This window comes from Lepisosteus platostomus, unplaced genomic scaffold, assembly GCF_059453375.1.
Source record: "Lepisosteus platostomus isolate fLepPlt1 unplaced genomic scaffold, fLepPlt1.hap1 Scaffold_105_H1, whole genome shotgun sequence".
NCBI classification, from domain to species: domain Eukaryota; kingdom Metazoa; phylum Chordata; class Actinopteri; order Semionotiformes; family Lepisosteidae; genus Lepisosteus; species Lepisosteus platostomus.
Genome location: NW_028291486.1, coordinates 113,077 through 125,135, shown reverse-complemented (window position 1 = coordinate 125,135; position 12,059 = coordinate 113,077). Strand labels below are relative to the sequence as shown.

General features: G+C 51.2%; 4 non-coding genes across 4 annotated transcripts; all 4 read left to right on the top strand.

Moving 5' to 3' along the window:
* Window positions 1-2,601: 2,601 nt before the first annotated feature.
* Window positions 2,602-2,791, top strand: LOC148637881 (U2 spliceosomal RNA). The gene has a single exon (XR_015931185.1). It is a non-coding gene; the product is annotated as a U2 spliceosomal RNA (small nuclear RNA).
* Window positions 2,792-9,267: 6,476 nt separating this feature from the next.
* Window positions 9,268-9,456, top strand: LOC148637880 (U2 spliceosomal RNA). Its single transcript, XR_015931181.1, has one exon. It is a non-coding gene; the product is annotated as a U2 spliceosomal RNA (small nuclear RNA).
* An 847-nt stretch (window positions 9,457-10,303) lies between these two features.
* Window positions 10,304-10,494, top strand: LOC148637879 (U2 spliceosomal RNA). Its single transcript, XR_015931223.1, has one exon. It is a non-coding gene; the product is annotated as a U2 spliceosomal RNA (small nuclear RNA).
* An 847-nt stretch (window positions 10,495-11,341) lies between these two features.
* On the top strand, window positions 11,342-11,532 carry LOC148637878 (U2 spliceosomal RNA). Its single transcript, XR_015931222.1, has one exon. It is a non-coding gene; the product is annotated as a U2 spliceosomal RNA (small nuclear RNA).
* Window positions 11,533-12,059: the final 527 nt, after the last annotated feature.

Genomic DNA, 12,059 nt, shown 5'->3' with positions numbered 1-12,059 from the left:
GTCAGAGCCAGACAGAAGAGGACTCTCTTCGAGGGTCTGAGGAGAGAAGATGGGTCCAGGGTCAGAGACATAGAAGGCATGGTGAGGTGTGCAACTAATTTTTACAAGGTTTTATTTTCAGAGAAACCAGTGGATGAGAGTTTGTGGGATGAGTGGTTGATTGGGTTTGACAGGAAGATTGATGGTATGGAAGGTGTGGGTGAGGCCCTAACAATGACTGAGATTGGAGAAGCCATTGGTGGCCTGCGTAGAGGTACCACCCCGGGGATGGACGGACTCCCGACGGAATTTTATGTAACCTTCCGAGAAAGGTTACTACCGGTGTTGTTGGAGGTTTATAACGAAGTCCTGAGGGAGGGTGAACTCGGCAGAACGATGAGGACAGGTATTATGTCTCTGGTGTTTAAGAAAGGAGACAAGGAAGATCTGGAGAACTGGAGGCCGATCCAATTACTCTGTTCCGATTATAAGATCTTGGCCAGAGTATTGGGGAGACGGCTGAGGAAGGTGATGCCGGACCTGATAAGTAAAGACCAAACCTGCAGTGTGGAGGGTAGAAACGTAAAGTGGAACCTGCAGTTGATCAGGGACGTCATTGAATGGGTGGAGGACAGGAACCTTGAGATGATGCTTGTGAGCCTAGACCAAAATAAGGCCTTTGACCGGGTGCATCACTCATTCCTTTGGGAGGTGATGAGAAGAGTGGGGCTGGATGAGGGCCTCATCAGATGGATCAAGGTTTTGTATAATAATGTCATCTCAAGGGTATGCATCAACGGTATGCTTGGCATGGGCATTCCGGTCAGGTGTGGGGTGAGACAGGGATGCCCTCTGTCCCCCTTATTATATGTGCTGTACATAGAACCCTTTCTGCATCGGATTCGTGGGGATCCTCGAGTGGAAGGGGTGGTGGTTCCTGGGAGTGGAGGAGAACAGGCGAAAATAGCAGCCTATGCAGACGATATTTCTCTGTTTCTTAGCACTGACAGAAGTCTTCACCAAGTACTACAGATAGCAGATAGTATGACCAAAGGGACAGGTGCTTTTTTGAACAAAGCAAAGTGTACGGTTAAATACTTCGGTAGATGGAAGGAAAGACAAGATGTGACGGGCGGTCTTACCTTGGTGACGGGACCGGTTAAAATTCTGGGAGTTCTTTTTCATACGCAGGACTCCGCCAGGATCAACTGGGACCTGAGGCTGGGGAAGGTAAATCAAAAGATCGGTATGTGGTTGAATAGGTCGCTGACGTACACAGGGAAAGTACTAGTCCTAAAGGTAGACATACTGCCATTGCTGCTTCATTTGGCTTGTGTGTTCCCTCTGCCTGCTCGGCTGCGTCGAAACCTGGTGAGGGCGGTCTTCCACTTCGTTTGGAGTGGGGGGCATGAGTACATCAAGAGAGCGGATATGTGCAGGCCAGTGGAGGAGGGTGGTAGGTCGGTTCCAGACTTCCCGTTGAAACTAGACACAATATTTGTCGCAAATTTGTGTAAAACACTATACGAAGATCCGGATCACCTTTGTGTATGTTTTATCCGTTTGTGGTTTGCGAATACGATGAAGCACCTGGTAGTCTGGACGAATACAACGCCGAAGGCGCAAAAATTGCCCTGGCATTATAGACATGCGGTGGTGTGGTTACAGAAGCACCCAGGGTTCAGAAAGGGCTTGGGGGCTACGGACCACAAACAGATGTATAGGACTATCATGGAGAAGGGGGAACCTGCAGTGGTGGGGGTGTCGGAGGAGGAGTGGCGGCAGATCCAGCCGGTGGGTCTAGAAAACAGACTCAAGGACCTAAACTGGCGGGCTCTCTGGAACAGGTTGCCGGTGAGGGACACGCTCTACAGGCATGGGTTGTCCAGACAGGATAAGTGCCCGCAGCCTGGCTGTTCTGAGGTCGAAACCCTGCTTCACGTTTTCTGGGGCTGTGTTTTCGCCCAAAGGGTGTGGGGTCACAGTGCTGAATTATTACAGAAAGCCGCTGTTGATTTTGTTTTAAGCAGTCGGGTGGTGTTTCGGGGAGTAAAGGGGGTGAGAAAATGGAATAATGAATTTGTGTTATGGTATATAATTAGTTTGGTTAAATTTTATATATGGGTAGCGAGGAGGGAGGTGGTGGAGCATGGCAGTTGTGTTTCAGCCTTATCTGTATTTAGCAAAGGCAAAAATGAAGTTACTAGACGTGTTCGGTGGGACATCTTACGGTGGGGTTTTGCTGCGGCCAAAGAAAGATGGAAGGGATTAATTTCTTTGGGGTGTTAAATTGATTTCTGTATATGGGTTTGTTTTATAATAATATAAGGAATGTTGGGGATGGAGGAGGGATCTTTTTTGCATACAGGGCGGGATTATGGTAATGTAACGGTTTTGTGTTTATGGTTCTGATGTCTGTTTCTTTTGTGATTCTATTTTCGAAATGAACCAATATGAATACTGTTGTACTAACATTTTCATGACCGTTTGATTTGTGTTTCGGATTGTTGAGTGTAATAGTATAAGGGTTGTTGTTAGTGTTACAGAGGGAGGCTGGTTTAGGGTATGTTTGAATGTTGGGGAAGGGTGTGGTTGTCTTACTGTGCTGTGTTGAAGTTTGTTATGTTTGTAATAAAAAACATAAAAAAAAAAAAAAAAATCTGTTCTTATCAGTTTAATATCTGATACGTCCCCCATCGGGGGACCACATATTAAACGGATTTTTGGAACAGGGAGCTGGATCAGGAGCTTGCTCCGTCCTCTCCACGCATCGGCCCGGTATTGCAGCGCCTCCGGGAGCGGTGCACCACCTTCTCTCAGCGGTGAAAAGACAGACGTAGGTAGCTAGGTAGCTAGCTAGCTAGCGAGCGAGCGAGCAAGCAAGCGAAGTGGACTGGAGCTCCTTCTTCTCGGGTCTCGTCCCTCGTCCCCCATCTGTGTGTCTCTGTGTTCTGTCTCTCTCTCGCCCTCTCGGTTCCCGTGCTCCCTCTGTGCGCTTTCCCGCGTCTCGACTCTCTGGGCAAGCAGGCCGGCCCCCTTTTCGGCTCCCGTGCGTTTTCCCTCCAAAAAACTTAGGTTTTTCAGCCTTTTCCCAGGGAGGCAGGCGTGGCTTGCTTGCTTGCTTGCTTGCTTGCTTGCTTGCTTGCGTGCGTGTCCGTCCCCGTCCCTGCAGGCGGGCCCCTTTCGACAGCTGGGCGTTTTCCCTCCAAAAAACTTAGTATATCCACCTTTTCTTTCTTTTTTTTCGGCAGGCAGGCAGGCAGGCGTGTGTGCGCGCGCGTCCCCGTCCCTCCCTCCCTCCCGAGAGAGAGCTGCCCCTTGCCTCTGCCCGCAGGTGCTGGCGCTCGGCTTTGGCTTGCAGCCGGTTGGGCGCAGCTGCTGCCGGTGGGAGGGGCCTAAGCTAAGGAGGCCGGGCGGCTGGCGCCCCCTGCGGCTGCGGTCGTTGTCGGGCCGTTGACAGAAGATCAAAGAGCAGGGCCCCCGCCCGGGACTGGCAGGAAGGCAGGCGGGCAGGCAAGAGAGAGGGGGAGCAGAGTCCCGCGGCAGGCCTCTGGCTGCAGGGAGGCCGGCAGCTGCGCGGGTCCCGGGCTCCAGAGGAGTCGGCCTGCGCCACTGTGCGCCAGCGGAACGCCCGCGCGTCGGTCCGCGCCTTTGTGGGCATCGCTTCTCGGCCTTTTGGCTAAGATCAAGTGTGTGGCCTGACCGCAGCTTGCATCTTAGCCAGGAGAAAGGGAGAGACGGATCGCTTGTTTCGGGGAGACTCGAAGCCTTTTTTTGCGTGGCGGTTTTTTTCCGGCCATTTTTGACGATGGAGGGAGGAGCCTTTTCAAGGGAAGGAAGAGTGCGACATGCTGTGCGTTTTGTGTTACGAGACAACGGGGAGAAGACGGAGTTCACTTCAAGGGACAGTTTCGAGGACGAGGTGATGAGAGATGCCCTGCACCTGGAGCCTGAGGACGTGTTCTGCCTACAAGACTTCCCGGGTAAGAGGTGTTTTGACCTTTCGCTCAACTCAGAGAATATTGTCAGGGGCGTTTGGGCAGAGGTGAACAGAAGGAAAGAGGAAAAACCTTTCGTGGACTACTATGTGGAGCCCTTGTTTGCCAGGGAGTTAAGAACCTTGACAGTGGCAATGTTTAACCCCTATATGCCTGAAGAAAACATAGTCTGTTTTTTGAAGCGCTTCGTGGATATTCAGGGCATAGGGGTGAAGATAATAGACAGGAAAAACTATTGGACAGGGAAGTGGCGTTACAGGGTGCGTTTCAGAGCGAATGGGTCAGCACCGGACGGTCTTTTGCACCCGCCTGCATCATTTGAGATAGGCTCCAACAGGGGGTACTTGTTCTATTACGGACAGCCCTCGGTTTGCAGGAGATGTAGGAAGGAGGGACATCATGTGGTGGATTGCAGGGAGCGAATCTGCAGAAGATGTGAGGGGGTTGGTCACCTATCTTCAGAATGCAAGGAAGAGAGGAGGTGTAATCTGTGCGGAGGTGCAGGGCATATATTTAAAGACTGTGCTTTACGGAAAAGGACTTTTTCAGAAGTCGTGAGTGGAGTTGCAGGTGAAAGACCAGGTGCTGCAAATGAAGAGGAGAGGCGAAGAGAGGTGGATGAAGGTGGGGAGGCTGACAATAGGGAACCTGGAAAAAAGGGAAACCGAAGGTTTTCAAAAGATGGAAGCTTCTTAACGGTAGAAGAAGAGGAAACCGGAGAAGTGGTGAGAGGGGCAGAAGAAGGGGCGGAGCTCAATTTGCATATGCAAAGTGAGCCCACAGATGGAAGTTTTTCTGATAAGGACAGCTTTTCAGAGGTTTCAGAGACGCCAGGACTAGACTTTTTGAAAGCAGCTGCGATGGAAGTGGGGCAGGAGGTGCAAAGTGTCCAGGAAGGGAGTTGGGGAGAGAGGATGGAGGAAGAGGAGGGAGAAGGGCCGTCGGTGTCAAAAAGATCCATAAAGAGGAAGGCACAAGGCTCAGATGCTCTAGTGGCCAAAAAGGCAGATAGAGGTACTGAGGATTTGTCACTGAGTGATACACCTGTCTCAGAGGTCCTGGTGGCAGTTTACACACCTGGAGAGGGTGAAGTCCATGATGAGGGACTTGTTCTGTCCCAGTCCAGAGATTGCTCAGTATTATCAGGAGCTTCTTGCATACCTGAAACGGATGAGGGCAACCAGGTACTTACCGGAGGTGGGGGTGTCCAGGCTGAGCAGAAGCTGAGGAGTGAGGAGGGCCTTTGGCTCGATTCGGACCTCCCCAGAGATTTCATCGACCTGTGCAAATGGAACGAAAAGAATAGAGATGTTCATTGGCCAGCCGGGTTTGAAGAACAGGATCTGCAGAAGAAAGGGATTAAGTACAAGTGTGAGTACCTTGGTAAAGAAGTGAGACGCATTCAAATATATGGAAGAACCCACTCAGAGATAGGTTCAAAAAAGTGCCTTTTCTCGGATTTAGTAAAGCAGTGGAGGAACAGTGCTGGGAAGGCAAAGGAAGCCTTTGCTTCAGGGGTGTACAGAAAGGAAGGAAGGTATGTGAAAAAGTTGGATGCCTCATCAGGTTTTTTAAAGAAGTGTGAATGGCAGAACGGAAATGTGAGGTTCCCGAACAAGGCGGGTGGAATCAAAAACGTACTCAGAAGATTTCCGGGAGTGAAACTCGAGAACGAAGGAGCGGCTAGGAGAATCACAAGATTGACTGTGAGTGGTCATCAAGAATCGGAAGTGCGGGACGCTTACATAGCGGTGATGGCCATTATAGATAAATGGGAAGAGAAAATGTAAAATAATTATTCATGACTATAAAAGTCCTCACGTTAAACACCAGGGGGCTGAGGGATAAAGTGAAAAGGACAGCAGTCTTTCAGTCTTTGAGGATTTTTAATTTCGATGTCTGTCTTTTGCAGGAGGTTCATTTGAAAAATGATAATGATGTGGTCGGTTTTGCGCGTGAGTGGGATAGAGGTGATTCTAGGTGGAGTGTGGGTGGGGTTCACTCATCGGGTGTGGGTGTGTTGATTGGAAATCGGGATGTTTTAGTCGAAGGGAGTGTTGCAGTAGTACCGGGAAGAGTCTTAAGTGTTGATTTGTGCATTGGTGAGTGTAACTTTAGAATAGTGTGTGTCTATGCTCCTGCTGTAGGGTCAATGAGGGCAGATTTTTTTAAAGAACTGTTCCCTTTGTGTGCCACGAATAGGTTCCTGGTTATTGGTGGAGATTTTAATGTTGACCTCTTTAATAAGGAAGAGGCAGGGGCAAAGCAGCTGCGCACACTATTGACGCGCTTTAATTTAGTTGATAGTGCAGTGCGTTTCCGAGCAAAAGGGGTGGTACCTACCTGGAGAAACACAGCGGGTGTAGCGAAGCGCCTTGATTATGTTTTTGTATCCAGGGAGGTGGCAGTTGGTGGAGTAAACACTCATCCGGCCTGGCTTTCAGATCACGATATTGTAGAAGTGGATTTGAGCCTGGCAAGAGGAATGTATGGGAAGGGTGTATGGAGAATGAATGTTGAGGTGTTGGAGGAGAGAGAGTATGTAGATTGTATGAGTTTGTATTTGAACAGGTGGCGGGAAGAAAGGCGACAGCATGTTCCCACGTTGGAATGGTGGGAGCAGATCAAAAAGAAAATCAAAAAAGAAACGAGGTCATATTGTCGTGAGCGTCAGAAAAAGGTGAGGAGAGAGGGGAGACTGCTCCAGGAAGAGCTGAATAAGCTCTACGCTCTCCTTAACGAAGGAGTGCAAGTGGACATGGCTGAGGTGGCAGCCTCAAAAAGGAAATTAAGGGCATATCACGAGGAGAGGGCAAAGAATTTTATTTTTAAGGCCCGAGTTGACTCATCCCTGCAGCAAGGGACCTGTGTTTCTTATCTTTTTAGACAGGTGAGAAAGCAACAGGTTAAAAGAAGGCTGGACGGGATACAAGTGGATGAGAGCACAGTAGTAGCAGATAAAGAAGGCATGTTGGAGGCAGTGTTTGGTTATTATCAGAATCTCTTTTCTGAAAAGGAGATGGGAAGGGAGACAGATTTTGCCTCCCTGGATTGTATTGTCTCAAAGCTGCCAGAGGAGAGTAGGGCCCTCTTAGAAAGGCCGTTTACATTAGAAGAGCTCAGGGTGGCCTTAGCTGGCTCAAAAAATGGAAAGGTGCCTGGAATTGATGGTTTGCCATCAGAATTCTACAGGACCTTCTGGGGTATATTGGGGCCGATCTTGCTGGAGGTAATGAAGGAGGTTTTTTGCAAGGACGTTTTGGGAAGATCGATGCGTGAGGGGGTTTTGACTCTGCTGTATAAAAAAGGCCAACCGACAGAGTTAGCGAATTGGAGGCCTTTAACTATGCTTTGCTCAGATTATAAACTGTTCGCAAAGGTGTTAGTTAATAGGATGAAAGGGGTGTTGGACAAAGTGATTGGGAAAGATCAGACGTGTGGGGTCCAGGGAAGGAAAATTACCTGGTCATTGCAGTTGGTTAGGGACATAATAGCGTGGTCCGAGCAGAGGAAAATCCCCCTTGCACTGGTGAGCCTTGATTTGGAGAAGGCTTTTGATAGAGTGTCACATAAGTTTTTGTGGGCCGTGATGGAGAGGATGGGTTTTGGCACACTTTTTATTAGGTGGCTAAAGACTCTGTATAAGCACGTAGGGAGTAGAGTGGTGGTGAATGGGTATCTTGGGAAATTGGTAGAACAGAAGGTGGGCGTGAGACAAGGTTGTCCTTTATCGCCTCTATTGTTTGTAATCTATTTGGAGCCTTTTGTTAGGATGGTTAACGCGAGCCCACGTGTAGAAGGAATAATGCTGCCTGGGAGTGGTGGGGGGAGGGTGAAGATGACTTTGTATGCTGACGATATCACTTTGATGGTAGGGTCGAAGGAAAGTCTGCAGGAGGCTCTGGGGATTTTCGATAGCTTCGCCCGGATATCTGGGGCAAAGTTAAATAGACAAAAAAGCAAAGTTAAATATTTTGGGTGTTGGAGGGACGAAAAGGGAAGTCTCTGCGACCTGAATTACTGCAGGGGTCCTTTGAAAGTTTTGGGGGTTTCTTTTAATGACCTGAGTACGATTCATAACAGCTGGCAAGAGGCATTGGAGGTGGTCAGGAAAAGGCTACTCCGATGGGGCGACAGAAGGTTTTCTTTCATCGAAAAGGTAATCATATTAAAAACAGACGTGTTACCCGCCCTCACGTTTTTAGCAAATGTGTATCCTATGCCGGCTAGGTATAACAGGTATCTGGTCAGAGAAGTTTTTAGTTTTTTGTGGAATAAAAAATATGAATATGTAAAACGTGTAGATATGTATAGATCCATAGAAAAGGGGGGTAGGTCAGTACCGAACATGCCGATCAAGTTAAATTGTTTATTTGTGTCTGGTTTGTGTAAAGCTTTGAAACAGCCTGTGTCTCATGATCATCAGTACTTTGTAAGATTTTGGTTATCAAACAGCATGCGCAGACTCACCAACTGGAAGAACGACGTCCCTCACGGTGAAGATCTGCCCTGGCATTACAGGCATGCAGTGTCCTGGACAAGGAAACATCTGGAGTCGGTGGACGAGTTGGAGATGCTGGATCACAGGGCACTGTATTGCGCTATAACAGAAAGAGAAGAAGCCAGGGTTGTGGGGGGCGTTGCAAATGAGATCTGGGGAAGAGTGCAGCCCAAGGGTTTGCGTTTGGACTGTCTAGACCTCAATTGGTTAACGGTATGGAAGAGACTTCCAGTAAGATCCGTATTATATAAACATAAGTTGACTAAACAAGTCGGGTGCCCTCGAACGGGATGTTGTGGCGAGGAAAGCATCGAACATGTATTTTGGTTCTGTAATTTTGCGCAAAAAGTGTGGGAAAAGAGTAAAATTGTTTTGGAAGCTATAGATAGCACCTTTACGATAAACCTTGCAACAATAATGTTTGGTATAAGGAGGGGGGGGAGAACGAAAGAAATGTGTTTTTTGTTATGGTTTTTAATTAGCTTTGTGAAAATAGAACTGTGGGCTGCAAGAAATTTGTTGGTGAAGAAGGGAGTGACATGTGATGTGGGAGGGGTGTGGAAAAAGGTATTGTGGGATGTCAGATGTATGGTGGCCAATGATAAAAGGAAGTTGAGTTTTCACGCTGTTAAAGAAAAGTGGAAAGTATTGGCCAATGTCTAACTATTGATGGTCTTGTTTATTGTAATCCCATGTTTTGATTGGTTTATGCAGTGTTTTGTTTGAGTTATTTGTGTGTCTATATGTTTGATTTTGGTGATTGATGAGGTTTCTGTGAACTTGTTTGTTGTTACTTTTTGATAATAAAAAAAAAAAAAAAAAAAATCTGTTCTTATCAGTTTAATATCTGATACGTCCCCCATCGGGGGACCACATATTAAACGGATTTTTGGAACAGGGAGCTGGATCAGGAGCTTGCTCCGTCCTCTCCACGCATCGGCCCGGTATTGCAGCGCCTCCGGGAGCGGTGCACCACCTTCTCTCAGCGGTGAAAAGACAGACGTAGGTAGCTAGGTAGCTAGCTAGCTAGCGAGCGAGCGAGCAAGCAAGCGAAGTGGACTGGAGCTCCTTCTTCTCGGGTCTCGTCCCTCGTCCCCCATCTGTGTGTCTCTGTGTTCTGTCTCTCTCTCGCCCTCTCGGTTCCCGTGCTCCCTCTGTGCGCTTTCCCGCGTCTCGACTCTCTGGGCAAGCAGGCCGGCCCCCTTTTCGGCTCCCGTGCGTTTTCCCTCCAAAAAACTTAGGTTTTTCAGCCTTTTCCCAGGGAGGCAGGCGTGGCTTGCTTGCTTGCTTGCTTGCTTGCTTGCTTGCTTGCGTGCGTGTCCGTCCCCGTCCCTGCAGGCGGGCCCCTTTCGACAGCTGGGCGTTTTCCCTCCAAAAAACTTAGTATATCCACCTTTTCTTTCTTTTTTTTCGGCAGGCAGGCAGGCAGGCGTGTGTGCGCGCGCGTCCCCGTCCCTCCCTCCCTCCCGAGAGAGAGCTGCCCCTTGCCTCTGCCCGCAGGTGCTGGCGCTCGGCTTTGGCTTGCAGCCGGTTGGGCGCAGCTGCTGCCGGTGGGAGGGGCCTAAGCTAAGGAGGCCGGGCGGCTGGCGCCCCCTGCGGCTGCGGTCGTTGTCGGGCCGTTGACAGAAGATCAAAGAGCAGGGCCCCCGCCCGGGACTGGCAGGAAGGCAGGCGGGCAGGCAAGAGAGAGGGGGAGCAGAGTCCCGCGGCAGGCCTCTGGCTGCAGGGAGGCCGGCAGCTGCGCGGGTCCCGGGCTCCAGAGGAGTCGGCCTGCGCCACTGTGCGCCAGCGGAACGCCCGCGCGTCGGTCCGCGCCTTTGTGGGCATCGCTTCTCGGCCTTTTGGCTAAGATCAAGTGTAGTATCTGTTCTTATCAGTTTAATATCTGATACGTCCCCCATCGGGGGACCACATATTAAACGGATTTTTGGAACAGGGAGCTGGATCAGGAGCTTGCTCCGTCCTCTCCACGCATCGGCCCGGTATTGCAGCGCCTCCGGGAGCGGTGCACCACCTTCTCTCAGCGGTGAAAAGACAGACGTAGGTAGCTAGGTAGCTAGCTAGCTAGCGAGCGAGCGAGCAAGCAAGCGAAGTGGACTGGAGCTCCTTCTTCTCGGGTCTCGTCCCTCGTCCCCCATCTGTGTGTCTCTGTGTTCTGTCTCTCTCTCGCCCTCTCGGTTCCCGTGCTCCCTCTGTGCGCTTTCCCGCGTCTCGACTCTCTGGGCAAGCAGGCCGGCCCCCTTTTCGGCTCCCGTGCGTTTTCCCTCCAAAAAACTTAGGTTTTTCAGCCTTTTCCCAGGGAGGCAGGCGTGGCTTGCTTGCTTGCTTGCTTGCTTGCTTGCTTGCTTGCGTGCGTGTCCGTCCCCGTCCCTGCAGGCGGGCCCCTTTCGACAGCTGGGCGTTTTCCCTCCAAAAAACTTAGTATATCCACCTTTTCTTTCTTTTTTTTCGGCAGGCAGGCAGGCAGGCGTGTGTGCGCGCGCGTCCCCGTCCCTCCCTCCCTCCCGAGAGAGAGCTGCCCCTTGCCTCTGCCCGCAGGTGCTGGCGCTCGGCTTTGGCTTGCAGCCGGTTGGGCGCAGCTGCTGCCGGTGGGAGGGGCCTAAGCTAAGGAGGCCGGGCGGCTGGCGCCCCCTGCGGCTGCGGTCGTTGTCGGGCCGTTGACAGAAGATCAAAGAGCAGGGCCCCCGCCCGGGACTGGCAGGAAGGCAGGCGGGCAGGCAAGAGAGAGGGGGAGCAGAGTCCCGCGGCAGGCCTCTGGCTGCAGGGAGGCCGGCAGCTGCGCGGGTCCCGGGCTCCAGAGGAGTCGGCCTGCGCCACTGTGCGCCAGCGGAACGCCCGCGCGTCGGTCCGCGCCTTTGTGGGCATCGCTTCTCGGCCTTTTGGCTAAGATCAAGTGTAGTATCTGTTCTTATCAGTTTAATATCTGATACGTCCCCCATCGGGGGACCACATATTAAACGGATTTTTGGAACAGGGAGCTGGATCAGGAGCTTGCTCCGTCCTCTCCACGCATCGGCCCGGTATTGCAGCGCCTCCGGGAGCGGTGCACCACCTTCTCTCAGCGGTGAAAAGACAGACGTAGGTAGCTAGGTAGCTAGCTAGCTAGCGAGCGAGCGAGCAAGCAAGCGAAGTGGACTGGAGCTCCTTCTTCTCGGGTCTCGTCCCTCGTCCCCCATCTGTGTGTCTCTGTGTTCTGTCTCTCTCTCGCCCTCTCGGTTCCCGTGCTCCCTCTGTGCGCTTTCCCGCGTCTCGACTCTCTGGGCAAGCAGGCCGGCCCCCTTTTCGGCTCCCGTGCGTTTTCCCTCCAAAAAACTTAGGTTTTTCAGCCTTTTCCCAGGGAGGCAGGCGTGGCTTGCTTGCTTGCTTGCTTGCTTGCTTGCTTGCTTGCGTGCGTGTCCGTCCCCGTCCCTGCAGGCGGGCCCCTTTCGACAGCTGGGCGTTTTCCCTCCAAAAAACTTAGTATATCCACCTTTTCTTTCTTTTTTTTCGGCAGGCAGGCAGGCAGGCGTGTGTGCGCGCGCGTCCCCGTCCCTCCCTCCCTCCCGAGAGAGAGCTGCCCCTTGCCTCTGCCCGCAGGTGCT